At 41.1% G+C, this 24,350-nt stretch overlaps 1 protein-coding gene across 1 annotated transcript in view; it reads left to right on the top strand.

Moving 5' to 3' along the window:
• LOC108799364 (serine/threonine-protein kinase WNK4-like) overlaps positions 1–24,350 on the top strand; it is a 51,389-nt gene that overhangs the window by 23,081 nt on the left and 3,958 nt on the right. The gene's annotated exons all lie outside the window — the stretch shown is intronic.

Genomic DNA, 24,350 nt, shown 5'->3' on the forward strand with positions numbered 1-24,350 from the left:
GTGATGAGCCAGAGAGAACACACTGTTGGAGTATCCATACAGACATATAAGAGACAAGGAACCCACCCACTAGGAACTCTCCATAACTTAAAGTGACACTAAACTTGGCAGTTAAATCTTAAAAATGCATTTAAGTACCTTTACTATTAACACAAATGTAGCTTATTTGTGCATCACTCGGCTGTAGATCCTCAAATCATTCCTGAATTCACGCGGACACTGCATCCTTCTGGTTTTGTTTCCCATGGTCCCTGTGTGTGTTGTAAAGTGGCCACCACTATAAACTTGCTCCCATGATGAACTATAATCTCACATTTAGTTGACTAGTTTGTATTGAAGTTATAGTCCATCACAGGAGTGAGCTTGAAACGGTTCATCATGGGAGCAAGTTTAAAGTGGTGGCCACTTTATAACACACACAGGGACCATGGGGAACAAAAGTAGCCATCCTCCAGAAGAAGAACAGTGTCAGCAACAAATCACAGATGATTTGAAGATCTACAGCCAAGTGATACACAAATAAGATAAATTTGTCTTAATAGGGAACCTGAATGCATTTTTAAGATTTAACTCCTGAGTTTAGTGTCACTTTAAATGTCACTGTCCCTTTAAATATAGTGTTGCTGTCATTTGTATTGTTTACAGCTGGTCTGCTTGAATGTATGTCTCTTTAATGACACAACAGACTGGAGTTTAAATTACATCTTATCATCCGTGTGACAATTTTATGTTTTTCTATTGTTTACTTAAACACAGTTTTATTGCATTGGCTGAATAGGTCTAAGCCTACAGACCTTACAACAACATGCTTTACATCTGACAAATGTTCATACCCACAAGTTTCAAAGGCAACTTTTATTAGTATACTAAAATTAAATCTACTCTTAGACCAAAACTATCAACTGAAAGGTTTCTAGTTGGAGGATAGCTCCCCAAAATACTTTTATATAAGGTCTTTAAAAAGATAAAACATTGGTAAGTGTGCATATTGACATAAGGAAAGGGGAAATCATCAAGGGGTGATATATTTCCCCCTCGGTTTCTCTCATTTGTGCACAACTAGCTTAAGTCCAGAATGGGTTTTCAAGATGACTTTGGGTCTGTGTAATCCGGAGTGGCTTTTATGTCTCACATATGATTGATTCGCCAGGTGAGATACCAGAGAAAGGCTGGAAGAAGATGGGTGCTCTGGCCTAGGATTCTGGGAAACCTGTCTGAGAGAGCTGCACTTTGAAAATTAACTTTGTGAATAAAAGGTTGCTGGAAATGCTTTTGTTTTGTGAGGTGGATGGGAGAACTTTAAGTGGACTGCTATGTAGTATGAAGTAGAATTGCACTTTGATTGTTAGTGCTGGAGGTGTGAAATCTGATCTCTTCCAACTCTGAAAAGCTGCCATCAGAGACACTCCAACACACCTAGTCATCACATATGCATTGCATCACACCACAATGTATGTTGACCTACTTGTATGCGTTGTGGTGCAATGCAATTTTAAAAAAAGGTGCATGCACTTTTTTAGTATGATTTAGATGCAGTAGACAGCCCTTTTATAACGCATTGTACCGCAATGCACCCTGCAGAACACATGCTCTCCTGAATTGCAGAGATGTGAACAGAGCTTTTCACCTTGTGTTCTGTCCCTGCTACACGTTACCCTGTGGCTTGTGTATAGCTCGACATGCAGCTAAACCCTTCTATTCTGCAATAGGCTAGACTGGATGAAATCTTGAAGCTTTATTAACAAAACATGGTGGGTGAAACAGGTGACAAAGAACATGAAAACATGCAATAAGCATATGAACAAAAGTGATAGCTCACAAATATTCAGAGAAACAAGTCCATTACTACCAGCGATGCTGGCGTAAGGGAGATCTGGGCAATTACTCCAGACATGCACTCAGGATGTCATCAGATTATCTGCTCCTCTCTTCCAAAATAGAGGCTGAGTTCCCCGAATGCAATTGTTCCCTTCTCCTTGGGCTGAGAACTTACCATAGAAAAATAGTTTGCTCTATAGCCAATAGAGATAGATGCGCTACAGCACCATCTTGTGGCTAAATTTGAGATGGCATGTAGGTAAGTCAATAAATCTCGGCCTATGTGGCCAGAACCCTGCCCACCTGATATCAACTAATACCACTGTTTTAAATCTCAGGAGAAAAACAAGATCAGATCACAACTGGTCCAAGTGATAGCATTGTTTCTTTGAGGTTGTTGTTGACTCTCTGTAAGTTACCTTTGATGTAAGTTCTACAGTTCCTGCAGAGCCCCCCTGAGACCCTGCGGAGCCCACCATAGACCCCAGCACGGAGACTGCAGAGCCCACTTGAGACTTTTAGGTGGGCTGTGCAGAATCTATGCTGGGTTCTGCAGGGTCCCTTTAACAGGAGTGGGATCCACTTACCCAGAGGCGGCTCTAGACTTTGTGAGGCCCCACTAACAACTATAATGGAAAATTGATGGCTGTGTGGGGTTTTAGGAGGCTGTGGGTCTCATGAGGCTGTGTTTTTATTTTTTTAAACTTTTCTATTTTGTGTATTCTTAATTTTAGTTTATTTAACTTTTTTTTTGCATTTTTACTTTTTATTTATTTAACTTTTTTTATTTTTTATTTATTTAACTTTTGTTAAATTGTTTTTCATTTTGTTTTTTTAACTTTATTTTTTCGACCTTTTTTGTATTTTTCATTTTAGTTTATTTAACTTAATATTTTTAACTTTTTTAATTTTTTGGTATTTAAAATTTTTGTTTATTGAACTTTATATCTAAATGTATTTATTTATTTTACTTTATTGCTGGGAGCCATAGCCAGCCTGCTATTGGATATTTCAACTTGCAATAACCAATAACAGGCTGGCTATTACACCCGCCCACTGCCTGCTGTGAATCAGCAGAGGAGGGACCTGAAGGAGGAAGTTCTCCTGCCTGTTATTGGGTACTGCAGTTTAGAAGAGCCAATAACAGGCTGGCTATTGCTGCCAGCTGCTGGAATGGGGATGATCGAGCGACTGTCAGCAGGAGCGGAGGGGTGAGTAGAGGGCACAGGGGAAGGAAACTCCCAGACTGTCCACGATTTCTTCTTACAGGCTGTATTCGGCAATCTGTCTCCTAATGTTGTCTGCGCACAGCAGCGTTAAGGTCCCCTGTCACTTCAAAACTGACTGTCCCGCTAGATTAGGCGGCCAAGGGTTCCAAATTCTGTTTAGCCCGGCTTGCCTGACGGTTTTGGGGGAGGTATTTTTGCCTCCCCTATGGAAAGTGCGCCCAAGGCAAACATCTTGTTTGCCTCGCGGCAGATACGCCCCTGCACTGCAGCACGAAGTTCTAGTCTAGGGATAGTGTGCTCTGGATGTGGAGCTAGTTTTGTTTTGCCCATGACAAATCCAATGTGGCATTGTGCCATAACATCTACAGTTTTTAAGTAGGCAACAGCTGCTATTGCTTTGACAAAAGCATCAGAGAATTTGCAAAGTTTTTGGCTCTGTACTTTTGTAGAGGGTACAGAAGCATATGGGCGTGAAACATGTAGATCAGATACGGCTGTTGGAGAATCCTTCATTCTACTCAAGAGTTCTTTTTATCAGGGGTCAATTGGGCATCCCAGTCAGACGTTTCTTGAGTTTCTCTAAGTAACGCTTTACCTTGAATTGTGACGGGCTGCAAATCCTAATGTATCATTTAGACTGTTAATTTTAGACAAGACACCTCTGCCAGTAAATGTTTTTTTTTCTTTGTTTATTTGGAAGGTAAGGAATCAAATTTCAACTCCCAGAGTAGACCAAGACTGTGTTGGACAGGTAAAAAGTCTGTCCCTAAATCTAAGTCCCTTAGATCATTAGAGTGGTATTGAGAAGGGAAAGCTTCCATTATTTCTTTACTGTTGGAAGCAATCTTGTGAAGCCTGACATTGAAGCAGGCAAGCATCTGCTGTGCTCTTTTGAGGAGACTGATTGTATACTCATTTAAAGGTAGAGATTTTAAACAGTCATCTACATAAAAGTCCCTTTCTATAAGTTGTCTAGACATTCACAGACTCAGCTTCTTGAGCGGAGCATCTAAGTCCATAGATAGCAAGGAGAAGGGCTGTTGCCAAAGATGTGTACTCTTATGCGGTACTCTATGATGTCTTTGGAGGGAACCAGAGAAATCTCAAGAAGTATATGTCTTTCTCTCTGACAAGGATGCAATGGTACATGGATGTCCGCTATGAAAGCAACAGAGTCTCTGTGAAAGCGTAAAAGCACTCCCAGGAGTTCGTTACTGAGGTCTGGACCTGTCAAGAGGACATCTGTCAAGAGGTCACAGACGAGGTTGTCACTTCGGGGGGCTTATGAAGGGATAAGGCAAATAGGTAGCGTAAGGCAATTCCTTTATGAGGAAATTATTGTGACATGGTTGGCAAAGAGAGGGACGTCCATTCTCTAGTGTACTTTTAAGTATGCTGCTAACTGAGGCAGGTTTGTGTATTCATGCTAGCAGACATCTCCTATAATGACCCATCCTACGTCTAACTTCTGGGCATGGGGAGCGTTGTGGGGACCATTAATCTGAGCTCTCTCTTTGTGAACTCGTAAGATGTCTCTCCCAAGAAGTAGGATTATCTGCGCCTGAGGATCAAGTTCTGGTACAGATGTGCTATCTGCTTTAAGTGTGAGTGGTGAACCGCTACATCTGGTGTAGAGATTTCAGATCTATGATCAGGGATCTGATTGCATTCAATAAGAGGTGGTAAGAACAGGTATGTTTGTCCGTCAATGGACTCAGCTCCGTAGCCAGATGCCATCTCCACTACTCCTGAACAAGTTTTTAGGGAGTAAGGAATGCTGGGACTTTTAATGCTGAACATATGAAAAAAAGTTGAGCTGGCTAAAGACTTGTTACTTTGATCATCAAGAATTGCGTAAAGATTAATGGCTTTGTCTTTTTGGCCTGCTGGGTAGACTACGACAAGACAGAATTAAGATCAGGACTTGCCACTTATGAATCCTTTGCAGACCTTTGTATATTGCACAATGCATCGCACTGTATTTCCTGCTTTACCATGCATTGCAGTAATGCACATATTTTACTGAGCCTTACTACAACACAGATCTTAATGATTACTAAGGAGCTGATTTATAAATGTTCACATGGCACTAAAGCTACTAGATGGCACTGAGGATCACAGGAATTTCCTATGCACTAGTGCGTGAGGGGCACTTGTGTTGAAAATCAGCCCCTTAGTGTCAATATTAGTGGAAAAATTGGAAAACAACATTCATATTTTTTATCTGCAGTTACAATAGCTTTTTAAATATCTTAATTTTTTTTGAAAAATCATTTTGCACAGAAAGTAATATAATATTTGCAAGATAATATTGCCATAGGAACACCTTGCTTGTCTAGAAAAAAAGGGTATGGAAAGTATTATTTCAGTATCCTAAGTAATGGCAAAAATAGGCTAATGGCTGTAATGTAAAATTTCTCTTTATATACAGGGTGTACAATTGCTGAAACCTAAGTGGTTAATGATAACTTAGTCCTAGCAGCAAGAAATGTGTCATTTAATAGGGCCAATTTTTTTTTAAACACCATTTAGTCCCTGTTAGAACTTGTACTTTGTTAAGTTGTTTTATAATGACTTTATTCCTTTTATAACAAGTTGTGATCTGCCTGTCACCAAAAGCTTAGGTATTTTTCTTAGAAAGAACAAATTGTGAATCAATACAAAAAATGTTGATGTATGTTTTCTGTAACATTCTTTCCCATGAAAGATCAAGTTCTCTATGTACCGTGTTTCCCCGAAAATAAGACACTGTCTTATATTTTTTTGGGGCTCCAAAAAACACACTAGGTCTTATTTTCGGGGTAGGTCTTATTTTTTTAATGTTCAACAATCCACACTTATTCATGTAGAAAAGTCTACATGTATCATGAACAAAAATATGGTGATGAGGGCAATCAGGGGTGCCGTACCTTTCCAAGAGCAATTTGCTAACCAATTGCTGGCCAGAATGAGCGAAGAGCACTTTCATTATTGATTCCTCACAGGCGGAGTGCATTTGGTATCACTCCGCCTGTGACAGGAGCCAGCGCTATAGAGGAGGTATCGGCTTATGCGGCTCTGCTCCCTCTGGTGCCGCCTAGCTTCCTCTAGCGACGGCTTTGTTTGCACAACTGATTCTCTCCTGCGTCTATTCAATTTCCTCCTTATGCCACCACCGGCCCTGGGAATGGTCACAACTAGGTCTTATTTTCGGGGTAGGTCTTAAATTTTAGCAATTCCCCAAAAATAGTACTAGGTCTTATTTTCGGGCTAGGTCTCATTTTCGGGGAAACAGGGTAACAGTAGTCTTGAAATGTTTGTGGGTGTCTTTACTACATAGTGGCTTCGCGTCAAATTTTTTTTTTGTAGAGTTCAAATGAATCAAGGATCTGTGATGCCCTAGGATTTGATTTTAAAATGCTGTCAATATTCATTGCTTTACTGTTTTAGGATTTAAATGTTTTGTTTTCTGTTTTATTTATATTACATTATATGTACATATTTGCATTATAATATATTCATATTACATTGATCTGAAAACATTAGAGTTGATATACTAGTAGAGTAGAGGTTAGCAAAGTGAACGTTCACATTGCAAAGTGTATATTCACTTTTTTACAGACAAGTAAATAAGATGAAGCTGTGTTCATTTGAAAAACCTGCTATCTGCTATGAAAAAAACGGTATATCAAACCAATTTTTTACATTTGTATAAACTGAAGAGAAAAATGTATTTAATATGTCTACCTTCTCTGTAACACCTTTAACCAGCTCCCTAATGTTCAACCTGGGTGGTGCCGGCAGGGGCACCACAGATAGAATTGTAGCCAATTTGCCAGGAAACAGTTGCAATTTGATCCACCAGTAATCTGCCCTGGCAGTACACTTTAATGTGCAAAATATCAGCCCTGACCTTTTTTAAAAAACAAAGCTCTGCCATGCACTGTGTGTTGAAGTGCACTGCTGTGTAGGTATATTGCTCACTACTATAATAGTGCGATCTTTAAAAGAAATGTTACTGCACAGTGGTTTCACTTCAGTAACCTGTGTTTAAAAAAAGATGTTTTACTGCACATTACTGGAATCCAAAAATTTAAAGGGGCCATTGGGCTGGGTTCACATTGTTGCACTACAGTGATGCCTACATTAGTGCACATGTTACTGCAATGTGCAAAAACACGCATTTTAGGCAGCCAGTTGAAATAATAAGGCTGCCTGAACACAACACACATTAACGCGATACATACTGGGCATCATCGGACATGTAGTAATGCACCACAACAGTGTGAACCCAGCCTTAGTTACTGGAATAAGGTTGTATTGGGTAGACTGGAGTTGGATCTTAAAATGTTAGATTTAAAACATTTGTAAGGTCTATTTTAACACTGACATTTGTTAAAGCAGAACTTCGACTTCACATTTTCCTAACTGAAGCATTCAAGGATGCACCTCTATGTCCTCTGGTGCCTGTTTGCTGTTTAAAATCTGCTGCTGAATTTTTTTTTCTAAATTCTTTATTTATGCACATGTAACAGAAGAAATTTGAGAAAAGAAACCATAAAAAATTAAAATATGTATATAAGCACAATAAAACATTTAAACAGTCTGACAGAAGAACAAACCACAATCGTGGGAAGCGCAACAACCATGGTCAGTACGGCTTCTCTGTGAAACACGTGGATTTTATGCATTTTTCAAAAGAAGAAGCAATCCCTGAGAGCAGAAAGCCAGATCTCAACATGTGGAAGAGAAAAAGAATAGTGTTTGCTGCTGAAGTTTTACTCCAGCCTGTCGTGCTGACTTACTACCTGTCTAAACGACATTTGGCATTATACCGCCTGACAGCTTGACTATCGTCCACATCCCTATATAGACATATCACCGCACAAAAACTGTTTTATTATAGCTGTTTACTTCTACACCAATTGGCCAAAGAAGGGCCTTTACTCAAAAAAGATAAACCACCACCACCACACTGCTACCACAACAATAAGTGTTGGGAGTAGTCTCAGAAGACTTACACAGACCAGAATACACACCACAACTCTCCACCCACAGCCCGACCAGAGGGAGGCTTGCAGTGCTTGCAACATGTGAACACTCCATTATAAGAAAAATTTGGATATTTAGAGGGCAAAAAAAATGTTTATATAACAGTGCAATAAAAACAAGAGAAATATACTGTATGTATTTGGTTATATTGCTGATGTTTGTTTCACTTCACATTATGATTATACTGTACAATATCTGCTGTATTGTTAAGCTTTACCTTACTGCAGATAATGGTTTCCATACACTACTTGTTTATGGTTTTGTTGCGGTTGAACAGCCTTCTTGCAAAATTCCCTCCTCTTGTAATGGAGTTTCTGACCTTGTGAAGGCTGACTGACATTCCTCCATATAGCTTGTAAAGTGCCTGCAGTGCCTTGGCTCATGGTATGCCCTTATGTTATCAGCATTATGGAATGTGCCTGGATCCTTAAAGACATTCTCAAGTGTAAATGTTTTTTGCATAAAGCTAGTTTTCTTACAGTAGCAATGTATTAGTGCTCAAGTGGAGTGTAAATAACTCAATACATAAATTCAAATGATAACAGAGATATGATGTAAATCTCTGTTCACTTATAATAGTGAATGGATCTGAGTAGCTCTAAAGCTAAGCCATAAGATTCCTTTCTGTGATGATCCATCTGGCTCATTCAAGTTTAGCCAGTATAGCATATACACTGAGTGGCCAGATTATTATGACCACAACCACGACAGATACACCACGACTGGTACAAGACAACCTGCTTCCCTATTTATAATGGTCTGGTCCTCTAGCAACTTCAGCGCAAAATTATAGCTAATTATAGCTAATATGCCTTCAAACATCAGGTGGTCATAATAATCTGGCCACTCAGTGTATATTCAATAAGTAAAATTGCATATTAAAATCGTGTAGGGCTTGGATCTTATAGCGGACCTTTACCCTCTTTCACATCAGCTCTGCATGCTGATATTAATTCATCCTACATTCATAAGTTAAATAAACATTTGTTTTGATTTTACTTACAATTACTGTCTTTCCACTACTTAGTTCAGGCACTAGTGATGTAGCCCTGACCTCACAGATGTATCCTGGGAAGGCTACATCACCTGCCTTCTTGGAAAAGTAATTTGTGAGGCCTTGTTCACACCAAATGCAGAGCAGATCTGCATGAGTTTCAGCACACGCAGTGCAGTGGGTTGTGCTGCATTTTTGCCACGTTTTTGATGCGTTCCGGGGCGTTTTTGGGCTTTTTAGTTTAAAATGGGCGTTCAGTGCGTTCCAGGGCGTTTGCATGCGTTTTTGATGCATTTGCATGCGTTCCAGAGCAGGTAAAATAGGGCCTGCTGCAGTTTTTTTTACCTGCTCTGGACCTGCTCTGGAACGGAATGCTGCGATGCGAACTGGAGCTAAAAATACCTTTGGAATACATTGGACGCAGTTTTGCTCCGGTCTGTAACTGCTCTCCTCTGCTCCTGGAAGGCGCTTGCTGTGAACAAGGCCTGAATCTCACGAGATCTAGAGGTAAAGGCATTATTCTCCCTGAGATGATGTGCACTGTTACATGTTCCGGGATGCAGACCCGGATTTCCTGGAAGTAAAGGGAGAACCATCTGCCCTTAGTGAAAATGGCCACTGTAAGAATAATAGGGAGGAAAAGAAAAATAAAGTATGCAAATAATAAGAAGCCTACAAATATCTGTTTGTAGATTGCAATTGCTAAACATTTGCAAAGGGTGCCTTTGTTGTCCTTTTTAAGATAGGAGTGAAGTTCCCCTTTAAAAAAAAAAGCAGTGATGGCCAAAGGAAGTTATGGGTGTGATACATTGTCAGAGCCCCTGATGGTGGCAAAATGACAGGAAGGTGGCCGTGTAGAAAACATTGCTTTCAGTTAACAAAACTCAAACCATAAAAGTGACGTCAATCAATGCAATAGTGTCACTTCTGACTTGTTTTGATCTGCCTATCTTTCTCAAGGAGGAGAAGCTAAAGATGGTTCATTTATATTTCTGTATGGTCCTTCCACTATTGGACTGTTGTAAATTGACGATTTACCCAAACTTAATAGTATAGTTATGGGGAGATGCTGGAAAGCTAATTCATACTATGATTTTGTAAGGCTACTGAATATCCCAGAGTTTGAATCTACCTTGAAATCTGGATCCTCTTTCTTAGCCAATCCATCACATTTCTAGCTGGTTTTCATGCACAGCAATGTTGTCAAATACCTGTGCTGCATAGATCTCACAATGCTAGCATACTATAGCAATATATCCCTGCTCTTGTTCATTTGCCTTAGTAAATCAGACCCACTATCTTAAATTTGATTGTATTCTTCCAATCAGTGATCGCCTTAATTAAAAAAATACTAAGCATTCTCTGAATGACCCCAGTGCCCAGCGAGCAGCTCTCTCTGCTCAGTGTGCAGGGGGAAGCCGCTAAAGCCGCATCCAGAAGAGATCAGCAATGGCTGTATGTAGTGCTGACTAACAAAATTATTTTTAACATTCCCAGCAGTCCTCTAGAGATCAGATATCGATTTTTACATTGAGCGAAACTGAACTAATTTTTGGTAATTGTTTGAAGTTTAAGACAGTTATACAATTACTCCACTCCAGACCAATATTCAGTTATAGGAGAAGACGCTTGGCAGAATTACTAACCTGTGTTCCGTGCTCTGCCCTCTTACCACAGAGTCTCACTCCTTCTGCTGTATTCTCCATAATTTCAGTCAAATGCAAACTAACCACCAGGGGCTGCCTCTGGTAGGAGCAGATGGCAGGAGGTGGGAAATTTCACTGCCAGTATCTTTGGGAAAAGTGGGGATTCAGCCTCCATGCAAAACTGAAATGTTAGTGCTGGGCAGAGAAGTCTTTACTACATGGAGCTTGGCAATGGTGCACTAGATATAGCGCATGGCTCTTCACCATTGTCATAAAATCATTAGTCTGTATAAGTTTAGAAAAACTTTCACATGACACTAAAAAAAGGTATCGGTAATTGGTATTGGCGAGTACTTGAGGAAAAGTATCGGTACTGGTAGTTGGGAGATGGCTTCCTTTTGTGGGAGCAGGCACAGATACAGCACATTATAGCTTTCACTGACTCTCCATTATCTAAGGGGTGCCCACAGACAGTGTAAAAAATTTACCAGTTTTGTATGTCAGATTGCTGATTTATTAACCATTTTCTTATTATTTCTCTCATATTGACTTACTGACTGACTTACTGATATGACCCTTTAGGGCCACCCTGCATGTTATTATTTGCAAAACCTTAATAAAAATATGTGGGATATAAAGCCCCCCCAAAAATGCTCAGTTTAAATGTGAATGGGGCCAAAGGAATTACTTTTGAAGTTACAAGGCAGACGTTAGAGTCCCTCGGAGGTCTGTTGCTGCCTGCCATGTCAACTGCTTGAACTCATTATCATAACACATGCTTTCAGCTTCTAAGTAACTATAACAGTATCAAACAGAGAACCCTGTGGTTTACATTTGTCTTAAAGGAGAACTATGAGGTGAGTGCTTTTCACTCACCTCATAGTTCTAGCCGACCTGTGACAATGAGACTGTCACAGGTCGGCTCAGTAGATCGGGAGGTGAGCGAACACATACCGGCGTTCGCTCACCTCTCGATCCTGTCACGGCTCTGCCGTGACAGTGGAGGGGGCTGGATTCCCCCCTCCCCGCTTCGATCTGGCGGAACGGACGGGGGAGGGGCGGGTACAGCTGGCTCTGCCTCTAGATAGGCAGAGCCAGCTGTCAGTCACGCAGCTGGGCGGATCCAGACATAATTGTCGGGATCCGCTTCAGCTGCAGCGTCTCAGTATACCGCAAGCAGCAGCTCGCGGTATACTGCGGCGTCTCAGTATACCGCGATCTACAGCTCGCGGTATACTGAGCCTAGGGTGACGGGAGGACACTAGTTTGTGTCCTCCCATTACCCTAAGGAGAACTATGGGAAAAAGCCTTAACCCCATAGTTCTCCTTTAACTACAAGTTCTGTAATATGAGACTAATATCAAATTAAACACTTGCATAACTTGTATGTCTTAAAATCTATTCTGTGTAATAGCCTCACACATTCACAATATTTGGCAAATCAGAGGTAATTTGATGTAAATGGACACATGTCCGTTTACATCTGACTCTCCATGGGCCAACATGGGTCAGGTAATTTCAGTTTTTTTTTCTCCATCGCAAGATGGAAAAAACATCTGGACGGACATGGATGTCACAACGGTGACATCCGTTCCAAACTGCTCCAATCAGCAGGGTTTCCTTGCAGGATCCACTGCTGATCGGAACTGAAAGCGGCCATGTAAAAGGGGCCTTACAGCAGGTTACAATGATCAGTGTTAACTACAATGTAACACATTTTTTACACTGTAGTACACCTGAAAGTATTATAAAATAAGATTTACCCTGCTTAACCAAATTTTTGTAAAGCTAAACTCTGGGGAAAAAACAACTTTACCTATGAAGTGTGTCCCTCTCTGCACTGCAAGGGTTAACTTTGAATAAGGTGAATATACTGTCCTTATTCCTTGTTCCCACAGGCCTCCTCCGTCCTGCTAGACCGGTCTCTCAAAGCCGCTTACATTCGCTGCTCAACTGGTCCGCAGCATTCTGATGTCATACTGTACAATGCAGGACAAGCAGTAATAAACCTTTAGGCAAAATGAGCAGTTAACCTTTGCAGTGCAGACGGCGACTCAGTAAAAGGGTAACGTTTTTTGTTCCCTGGAGTTCAGCTGTAACAATAACTAGTCTTGGTGAACTCTTTGTGTCAAAATTACAAATCCCAGAATAAAAATGATACTTTATATCTACTAGTTTCAAATTATAACTGTGTTTTTTCTTTCTAATTTTCGCTTTAAAATGTATGGAACTAATTCATATAACATAATGCTTCCAAAAAAAGCTTTTTTCCCCCCAAATAATTTATATATGCATCATTTGAGTATCACAGGTATTGACAAAGTTATTGCAAAATGAACAATACAATAACTGCATCAGTTATCTCAGGAAAGGACAGTAGGAAATAAGGCTGACCTACACCATTAGAATTTCATTCAATGTATAGAAATCAGCTGAAATTCTTAAAGTGGGTGGCCCTGCCAGCTCAATTACTCAATTGACTTTTGTCAGAGAAGCCGGGCTGAAATTTGGAGCTGAACAGTGACTGCAACCAATCTGCTATAGTCACTATTCATTTATTTTGACAGCGGTGGGTACCGGCTATCAGAAAACAATAGCCACAGCAGGTATTTTGTCCATCCATGCTGTTTAGCATGGATTAAGCAACGTTAGATTTGGCCTGCTTAAAAAATAACTCCAGGATTTTTTTTTTACATTAACCCTTGCAGTGAGGCTATCCCCCCAATGCAAGGGTTAAGTGTTCATTTGTGTCTAGGTTAAAAAAAAAGTTATACTCACTGATGCTCCAAACCGGCTTCTTTTTCCAGTGTCACTCTCCCTCCTCTGCAGCGGTCTAAGGACACTGAGGAAGATTCCAATGTGCTGTGGAGGAGGTGACAGGCTGGAGGGAGCTGTGAAAGCTGCACGGCTCAGAGCTTCGGGTGAGTATATCTTTGGTATTTTTGTCCCTAGACATAAACAAGCACTTAACCCTTGCTGTGCGGGTGTAGCCCCAGTGCAAGGGTTAATAAAAGGTTTTCCCTGAGATCTTCTTTAACCGCCTCCCATGCGGCTGTTGTAATTAAATGGCCGGCCGTGAGCTTCTTGAATGTGAGCGGGTGTTTAAAAAGTCCCTTCAGCTCCGCTTACTTGTGCGCGCCGTGGTGGTGCACACCAGCGGGAAACTGTCAAAATGGTAAATAAAATGCTCAGACGGCTACAGAGCCGCGCAATCACTTTTTTAAAATCTTGCGCGGGCCTAGGACCAGCATGGCGCCTTTGTGAACTGAGATCATGGAGATCAGTACAGGAACGCCCTCTGCTCTCTTCTCTGGCGTCAGAATGCAAGAAGTGATGTATATTACATCCCTTCCGCATTCAGCTGTCATTGACCCCTGATCAGCTGACCCCTGAGGTTCTTAGCTTTAGCTTCTCAGCTGTTTAGTTTAAAAAAAAAAAAACCGCAACAAAAATTTTAGAGTTCCCCGTCCCCATATACACACGCAAACATGTGTCGGGTGCGCCTACGCGTGAAAACGATGATTGTGCTCATTGCGCAACACATGTTACATATCACCGCGAATGTTGGAGTGGAGCAATAATTCTAGGGCCATTAATCATTGATAACACTAAACTGTTGAGCTGTAAAAGCTTTTAAAACATCGCCTTTGGCCAATTTTGGGTATAGTAGTTGCCACCTTTTCTTCAAGTAAAACCCGCACACACTAGCGCCGCGTGCAGCAATTTTTTTTTCAGAATATAGAGGAGAAAGTGAGGAGAGGGAGCCAAGCGAAAGAGCAAGAAGAGACAGCCAGTGGAGGGAGTAAGGAGACAGCCTATAGAGGACTACAGCAATACATTATACAGCAATACAAATATTATGAAGCTATATACTCTGTTGTTCTGTGGCCCGTGTGGGCTCTCAGGTGGACTATGTGGCTCTCAGGTGGGCTGTTCGCCTCTCTGGTGGGCTGTGCACCTCACAGGTTCTCAAGTGGGCTGTCTGGGATGTGTTGTCTCACCAGGGGTCCACAGGTGTGCAGCACCGTGTTAGAGAGCTGCAGGAGGAGGTGACGGCAATGTGCCAGCGGATTGGTCCCAGATGACCCATACAGCGGGTGGTGGAGCCGGAGAATGATTTCTCCCTCCCTCTGTCTCATGTCACATCCTCCCAGTCCCTTGCACTGCAGTGGAGGGGAGAAGCAGAGGGAGGGATTAGGTTCAGCCGCAGCCCTACAAGTGAAGTGATAGCGCCGGCTCCCAGCAGTATGCAGCTTTCTCAGGTAGCCACAAGTCTGGTTTGAATAATGTGCCCGGGTGTGAGGCGGGCTTACACCCGGGCACAGAATTCCAAACCTGGACTGTCTGGGTGAATCCCTGAGAGGTGGCAACCCTACTTATAATACATTATATTGCTATAACACTTTGGGATAGGTGCATCGTGCCTTAGCAAAGGTGCATCGTGCAAAGCACTAATTTTCTTTCCCTGTAAGAGCAGAAATGGCAGCTTAGAGTGTGGCTGGCTGGTATCTCTCCCGTTTTGTGATAGTTTTTATTTTTAGAAATGCTGCTAAGCAAAGAGGGCTTGTGGCAAGTACTAAGACCCACGGAGGAATGTGAGTACAGACAGACCCATGGAGTAATGGACCCACGGAGGGATGGGACAAGAAGAACAGGCAATCAAAAGCAATTATAAGTCTGCTAGTGGAAAATGGTTAGCTCATCCACATAAGAAAACATAATACAGCTAAAGGTATGTGGACTGCATTACAGAAACTGCATGAGCGTGCAAACCTAAACAATAGTATATGTGCTACGCAAGCTATATAAGATGAGGCTAGAAAAAGGCCAGGAAATGCGTGAACATGTAAATGCCATGCTGAAATAGTAGAACAGCTACGTGCAATTGGAGAGGAAATTAAGGATAACCACGTGGTGGCATTACTACTATGCAGCCTTGCAGAGTCATACAGTGCTCTTTTAACTCCCTAGAAACCAGACCTGAGCAGGAACTAAAACTAGAATATGCCAAAGGAAAATGAATCGATGAATATGATAGAAGGAAACAAAATATGTACAATGAAGAAAATGAGAAAGTCCTTAAGGTGCCTGAGAGCGCAAAGCAAAAAAAAGAAAGACTGGTCACCTGAAAAAGGACTGTTCAATCTGGAAAGCTGAGCAGAACAAGCAAGAGGCACCTACAAGAGAAAAAGCTAAGGCAGCTACAAAGGAAACTGCACGCACCTCATGGAGCGCTACCTTTAACCCCTTGCCATCCGCCCATTGTAAAATTACGGACGGATGCTTCCTGGCGGGTGGATGTACATTAACTTTATTTACTTCCTAGTTGCCCCCTAGCTGGCACGCGCAAACAGGACCCGCTGTTGCTTGTTATGTATAACAGCAATTTTGCCTTTTTTTTACACATGCTAACACTTTTGTGCCCAGTATTGGAATCTCTGCCAAGCAACATTTGGCACATTACTGTTATTAAAATAGGTTTGTCATCCACACTGCACATTACTGTGTTTTATTGCTGTGGAGCTTTGTGGCGCAATGCTAGGGCCGACTGCTGTGACCCTGGTAGTTCTGCCACTGTATAAAGGACTACAAACCTCAGCAATACATTATACAGCAATTTAGAATACCACCAGCTATAGAGGACTACAAATCTCAGCAATGCATTATACAGCAATGCAGAATACCACCAGCTATAAAGGACTTAAAATTCTAGCAATACATTATGCAGCAATGCAGAATGGTACTGGCTATAGAGGACTACAAATCCCAGAAATAAATTATGCAGCAATGCAGAATCATAGTATATGAATTTGCTACATACTCTGTGCTGCCACTCTACTCTGGGTTGCGGGCCTGATGTCTCAGACGGAGGGTCTCAGGTAAGTTGGGGGAAGATGTGCTTGTGGAAAACTCAGAGTTGGCAGCCCTAGATGTCACTGCTACCCCTATGAGCTGGGAGAGCAGCCCATCGAGTCTGGGTGGTGAGGGTAATGAAGGAAGGCCTAGACATTTGGTGGTAATACGGGGTGCTATAATTCGGAGGACTGATAGAATAGTTTGTCGCCCGGATCGCCTTAACTGAATGTTTTGCTCTCTCCCTGGTGCCAGGGTTCAGCATTTGGTGGACCGGGTGGACAAATTACTGGGAGGGGCTGGGCATGACCCAGCTGTCTTGGTCCATGTTGGGAGCAATGACAGAATACATGGAAGAGGATCCTTAAAAATCAATTTAAAAAACTAAGCTGCAAACAGAAGGGAATATTCTCTGGAATATTGCCTGTGCCATGTGCAACACAGGAAAGACAGCAGGAGCTTAGAGAGCTAAACGCATGGCTGAAGACCTGGTGTAAGAGGGAAGGCTTCGGGTTTCTTGAGCACTGGGCTGACTTTTCATTGGGGTACAACCTATATGCTAAAGATGGTCTGTACCTAAATGAAAGGAGGGCTGCTGTGCTAGGGGAGAGGTTCATGGGAACGGTGGAGTATTGAGGGGAAGGGTGGGGGAGAATTAGAATATAATGGGGCAGATAAGTCATACAGGGGTCAGACCATAATGGAGGGTGGGATAGGGGGAAGGGAAATGGAAGTGTATAAGGTGATTCCCATGTTGCAAACAAACATTGAAGATTACAGTACTATTTGTACTACAAAAAAATCTAACCGACCATAGGAAACACGTCGGATGGGTTGTATCAAAGCTCCTTCTATTTAATTTCTGGGCTACATCATCTATGCAAATGGGATTCAGATGGACCAAGACAAAATTAAATATGTCCTAAATTGGCTAATCCCACATACCAGGAAAGCACTACAACTATTTCTGGGCTTTGCAAATTTTTATAGGAAATAACTTCTCCTCCATTGTGAAACCTCTAACTAAATTAACCAGTGCTACCAGAAGATATTCCTGGAACACTGATGCACAACAAGTGTTTGAAGAATGAAAAAGCCATTTTACAAGAGCACTTGTCCTACCTGATCCCAAATTACAATATATACAATATATACAATATACAGTATATATACAATATTGAAGTAGACGTCTCAAGTAGCTATAGGAGCTGTACTTTCACAAAAGGAATCTTCTTCATTCCCACACCATTTTGTGGCTTTTTACTCACTAACCTTAAACAAAGCAGAGATCAACTATCTGGTGGGAGAGAAATAATTGCTTGCAATTAAGTGTGCCCATGAGAACTGGAGAAATCTCTTAGAAGGCACTTCCATTCCTATCATTATTTACACTGATCATCAAAACTTGCAATATATAAAGACTAACAAAACACTCTCAGCAGGTCAAGTCAGATAGAGCTTTTTATTTGACCGTTTTGACTTCATTATTACCTACAGGGTGCAAAAAAATTAGAAGTCTGGCTCACTCCGTACCATCTGATTTACAATTGGATGAAAAAGGATTCCATTATAGAGGGTCTAAACTCTATGTACCTCCATCTTTTCAGAATCAAATTCTAAAATTGTTAGATGACGCCCCTTTAGCACAACTTTGGTGGACAAATATGACTAAAATGAATATGTCTCTTCCTGCGAGATATGTGCAGGGTCAAAACATGAGGCACTACGACCGTGTGGACTTCTAACAAATGTACCTATTCCTGACAAACCATGGTAGACCATCTGCTTAGATTTTATAGTGCACTTCCCACCACAATAATACTATCTTGGTTGTAGATCTTCTTACAAAAATGGCCCACTTTGTACCTTTAAAGAAATTACTTAGTTCAAAAGAAACTGCTGATGCACTGATTCAAAACATAATTAAACTACATGGCATTTCAAAACAAGAATTTCCAATCGTGGGACACAGTTTGTATCTAAATTCTGGAGATCTCTTTGCACGAAACTACAAATTCATCATCGTTTCTCAAGCGGTTATCACCCATAAATAAATTGACAAACTGAAAGAATAAACTGCTGCCTTGAGCAATACTTACGTTGTTATTGTACTCATCTCCAAGATGATTGGTGGGAGTTACTTCCTTTAGCAGAGTTCTTTTACTACAACACTCTTAGTGCTTCTACCAATCAACACCTTTTTTTCTCCAACTGCAGGTTCCATCACAATCTTTTTCCATCAGAGTTCGTACAAACCAACAATCCAGCAGCCGAGGCTTACACCCAACGCTGACATTACAATTTATAACCAACTAAAAACCGATCTTACAAAAGCTAGGCAGAAATTTCACTATGACCTTAGAAGACGAGAATCTCTTCCTTACCAAATTGTTGATTTAATTGGTCTGTCCACTAAAAATCTTAAACCTAAATCTAAACCCACCCTCAATAAGGTTACATAGTCTATTCATTGGTCCAATACGGAAGATTATTAACCAGTCAACTGTGCATCTCTCTCTTCCACATGATTTAAAGATTCACCCCAATTTCCATGTTTCACTATTGAAACCTCACAAACAAAATGTATTCCCAAACTGGCCTCCACCTGCAGCACCACAAATACTTGTCCAAGGCCAAGAAGAGTATGACATTGATAACATTTTAGACTCTAGAAGGAGGAGGAATAAACTACAGTATTTAATTAACTGGAAATCATATGGGTGTCAAGAAGATTCCTGGGAGGATACTTCTAATGTACATGTTCCTAGACTCATTAAATACTTCCATTCACATTATCCTCACGAGTCAAAGGCAGAAACAACCCCCAGTGTGGGTCCTACAAAGGCAGAAACAACCCCCAGTGTGGGTCCCTGGCAGTGGGGTACTGTAAGGAACTTGTCTTCCTCGCTGTGTGTTCCAGGGCTGACCCCCAGCCCCGTCACTCAGCTCCGCCCCCCTAGCAGCTAAAGATGAGAGATTCCAGACACGCAAGCAATTTGCCTGACACCAGCTATCTTCAACCTCCCTCCTCTCTCTCTGCTTAGTGCTGTGCAGCCTGCTGATCCACTCTCTATTCTGAACTGCCTTCTACACTAACGCCACTCTCCATTCTGAACTGAATTGCCAATAACTCTACTCACCATGCTGAACTATGAGTCCTACTAACTCCTCTCTCCATGCTGAATTGTAAGTCCCATTAATTCTGCTCTCCCCCCTGAACTGAGAGGCTTATTAAGTCTGCTCTCCATCCTGAACTGTAAACCTGATTTACTCCGCTCTCCTACCTGAATTACTATTCTCCTGTCTCTGCTCCCTTATCCTGAACCCTGTGCTGGCTATGTGAAGTAATATACTAGAGCGACCCAGACTGTCTCTAACACTGTTATTGCTACACTAAAGGTAAACTCTTAATGTGGAAGATTACTGTTTGATCAATTTTGTATTGCTGTAGTTGCAAGGTTACAGCTGTAGTTGAGGTCCAGTGACACATGCATCCTCGTGCATTACAAAAGTTCTTGCATGGTAAAGCTTCCAATAGGAGCTGATAAAAAATGTGTTTGTGTGTTAAGGGCATAGCTGGTGTAAGAACTAAGAGCATGTATGGGTCTGCTGACACTAGTTTTAATGGCCTTGCATTTATCATTGTCATTACCTCAGTGTCAGGCTTCCACTCTGACTTAACTGGTTTGCAGCATTCTGGCTTGGCTGCCATTTCACCCACCTGTGATTCCTCCTTTGTCTGAGCAGACTGTGTAACGTTGCTCACTACTCCCAGGCTCCCTGTTATGGCCAAACAGGGAGCATCATCTGAGAGAACCAGATGATCAGAGTTGTCACCCCACTCACTATTTAAACCACTCAGTCCACTCTGACCTTGCCCTTGCGAGGTCTTTTGAGTTCTTTCGAGCTAGTGCATTCCTGCTGCTCTGTGTATCCTGATTCTGTGTATGACCCGATCTTGGCTGACGTTCTCCTCTGGCTCCTGGCTTGTTCCTGACAATGCTAATCTCCGTGTTCCTGACCTGGCTTGTACGACTAACCACTCCGGCTCCTGACCATGGCTTGTTCCTGTTTGAGTTTTGCTTTTTCCTGTGGACACTTTTCTTAATAAATATTTTTACCTAGCACCTTATGCTTGTCTGGTTTTCAATGTGCTCTGATACTCAGACATTAAGGTTCTCAAATTTCCGTGAGTCAGATGAGCAGATTATTCTTGGGGCAAGCTTTTGCTTTCAGCTTTACCTCCTCCATGGGGCAAAAAATGTTGATTCCAACACTGGTGATTGGACTTATCCTGTCCGCTAGAACATCTGCCATCTTGTCACTTTTTAGTTTTACTCAGAGTTTAATAATCCAAATTTCTGCAGCTCTGATTGTTCCATCTGTTACTGACGTCCTTGATGTGCCACATGCTAATAATAATCTGCAGAATTTTTATATGATAATTGCAGGGATAATAGACTGCTTCTCAGTGGCGTAACTAGTGACCTCAGGGCCCCATGCAAGAATCCCATGAAGGCCCCCCACCCCCCACCCCCCCAAGAAGACACAAATTAGATTTTTTTTTACTTCTTCTCTTCTGTCAGATTAGCAGAGGATAAATGACCTCCAACTCTCAACAATCCATCTTTATCCACTACTGGACTGAGTTTTTTTTTAAGGTGGCTCAGTTTGGACAAAGTCTTTTGCTTTTTAATACATTTAAACTTGTTTTAGAAATATTCCTGCAGGACAGAAGAAATACTTATGGTTTTAGCTTGTGAAAGCGCCTCCTTACTTCAAGGGTTTATTAGGTTCCCCAGACTGACCACATGAATGAGTTGAGCTAAAGTTTGATAGATTGTCTACTAGTTAGAAAATCTCTCTAAGTGGTGTGCACTAAGATTGGCTTTAAAAGCTCTAGTTACAGTACATTATGTCTTCCTTCCATGGCTCTACAGTTTTAGCATAGTTTTGTTTCCAGTAGTCTTTTTCATAAATAGAATGAAATCCCTTTTCATGTCTGTTTTTTCCTCTAAGATTTTCGTGAGCTTGTTTTTTTTGTAAACAATGTCTGGGATTATGAAATGGTAAGGGTACTACCCTACTGTTATGAATTATCCCTAATTTGGAGAAAGGTCTGATCATCCACAAATAATGCTTGCCCAATAATCATCCTTTGTTCTGTGCAACCCCGAAGACCCTTGATTTTCTGTGCTCATACTAGTGTCCATATCTTAATTGCTGCTCAAAGAAAGTGAGTTGTTGTGTTGGCTCAGTTCGTGTTAAAGGTTTCTTTAACGGAGACCCTGTTCTGACATAGGCTGAAAAAGAATGTACGTCCATTTCCAAGTACAGTTGTTTTAAAACTGTTTACATTAGTTGGTTTGTGTGCTGTACCCAGACAAGCTTCTCCCATAATAGCCCAACCTAGATCAATACTTTTCACATATGGAGCATTGTAGGGCCTGGTAATTTGCTTGAATACTTTGTGCACTGTCAAAATGTATCGTCCTAAAAGTAGGAGGATAGGTGTATCTGATTCCACAGCTGGAATCTGGTGAACAACTAGATGCAGATAGGGGTTGTTTCTAGAAATTTTTGGAGAAGCAATCTCTGTTTTATCAAGTACCATATCATTCCCAATTATGTTTGGGAACAGATGTTGCAGACTTTCATGGAAGGATTCAATATTAAAGCCGATAGCACTTCTTCTTGAAGTTTCTATTGTCCCTGAACATGTTTTAGTGTATATGAGCTGTGTCTGTTTTAATGTCAAAGATATTAAAAGAAATCAAGTGATCTATTACTTTGTTCATTCAAAACATTATACATTTTCATTGCCTTTTCTTTCTTCTCATTTGAATATACTTTTGCTAAACAGAACTTGGTGTATGACCGTGGACTCTTAGTTTGGCCACAGATTTCTGTGCACTTAGTTGTTATCGAGTTTTCACTTTGATCCCTGCTATATTGTCTCTCAGTGCCACATCTCTCTAGTGGTAGAGGGGATGGACCAGGGTGTAGAGCTACAATGTGCTTTTTACTGTTGCATTATGAGCATTTAATGGAGGCTTATAGAATATTTTACACAGTGGGCTGCACTCAGGGGGTGGGGGGATTAACTGAAGGACAACTGTTCTAAAAGTACAGAAGGGCAGAAGTTGAACTCCTATATACAGCCTTAGCTCTCACTTATATTTTAACTTCATTCTAGAAAAAGAAGCCTCACCACATGTGTGCTCTGTACCCACCCCATGAAACGTCCCCTTTTGTCCTCACTCTGGAATAACTGAAATAAAATGTGGGATTGTTGAAAATTCTTATGTTCCATTTACATATGTAGTCATTGGTTCATTTTTCATTTATACAATGAGAAACAAAGCCAAAGTTTCTAATTAAATTAATAAAACAGCGGTGACACCAAGGGAATTGAAATACGGAAATCCTCTAGTATTACATATTAAGATAATTATGATGAATGTTTTTAAAATGTATTTATCCTGGGCATGGATGACCCAGGGTAGATCATTTTGGGATGAGACCTGGCAAGGAATGGGATAAAATGAAGATCCTCTTGGTTCCTTTTGAACACTCTTTGAATGATGCCTTTAGCATAATACTAGTGGGTAAGGTTGGGACATTGGTGTTTGAGAGGGAGAATGTTCTTTTTGGACTGGCTTATGCTAAAAGTCATAAAACCTTTATTTCACCTTTATACTGCCCATTAAAAGCTTGCAATGTGACAGCCTGATTTTATTTAAAATAAAACATCATTCAACATATTTACATTTTGTTTCTGATATGGCGTCATCAAGAATGTACTGGTTTAGGTAATATATACATAAAACAGGGCTTTATGCAGGCAGATGTATGCATAGAATGTGTGTATACAATTCAGAGACCTGGTAATAATTGTGGATAGGGATGCTCTGTATTTTTAATATAGATGCTGAATATGTACAGACAGACTGAGGTGTATTACAGACTCTGTGCACACTGAGTCCTCTGTATGTCTGATTGAGGCCGTTTGTACAAATGTCACTTTACTGCATGACTCACCAAAACATACTCTCCAAGTCACTCCATGCTGAATTAAGTATCCATGGCTGCAGAGTACAAAAACAAAAAAAAACCCTTATTGACTCCCCATGTGTACAGCTGACTGCCCAGACTGCATGAAGCTGTTGTGCTGCAGAGATGATTAACCTTTTGATGGCAGACTATTCATTGTTTTCTGGTACCTTTGTTGTATTATGTGATTTAAATAATTAACGTGTAGATGCTTGATATACACAGAAGTGATATTAACGTAGATTGTCATTTTATTGCAGAGGCATCCTAAGCATATTGGCCCTACAACTCTAAACTAAACAGGTTTTGAACATTTACATCATCTTAACAAATTTTCAGAATGTGCTTTGGGGTTTACTTTTTACTCATAGCATATTTAACTGTAAATGCCAAGAGCTTTTTTGGCAATGGGCACAAACACCTGAGGTATACTGGGATGCAAGGCCTACACCTAGCAGGGCTAACTTTTAGATTGTAAGCCCTCATGGGCAGTGCCTTCCTTACCATCTTGTCTGGAATTGTATTGTGTTTGTAATGTCTTCCTTATATTGTAAAGCGCTGCGCAAACTGTTGGCGCTATATAAATCCTGTATAATAATAATAATAATAACTGCTAATTTTTGTCTAGCTCCTCTGAGCCAGTTTGCTCTTAGACATGTCCTTCCAGCCTCTCTCCCCCTCCACTGCAGTGGTCTAAGGTCCTGAAAATCATTGCATTCTATACAC

Source organism: Nanorana parkeri, unplaced genomic scaffold (genome assembly GCF_000935625.1).
Source record: "Nanorana parkeri isolate BGI_ZX_2015 unplaced genomic scaffold, ASM93562v1 scaffold1704, whole genome shotgun sequence".
Taxonomy (NCBI): Eukaryota; Metazoa; Chordata; class Amphibia; order Anura; family Dicroglossidae; genus Nanorana; species Nanorana parkeri.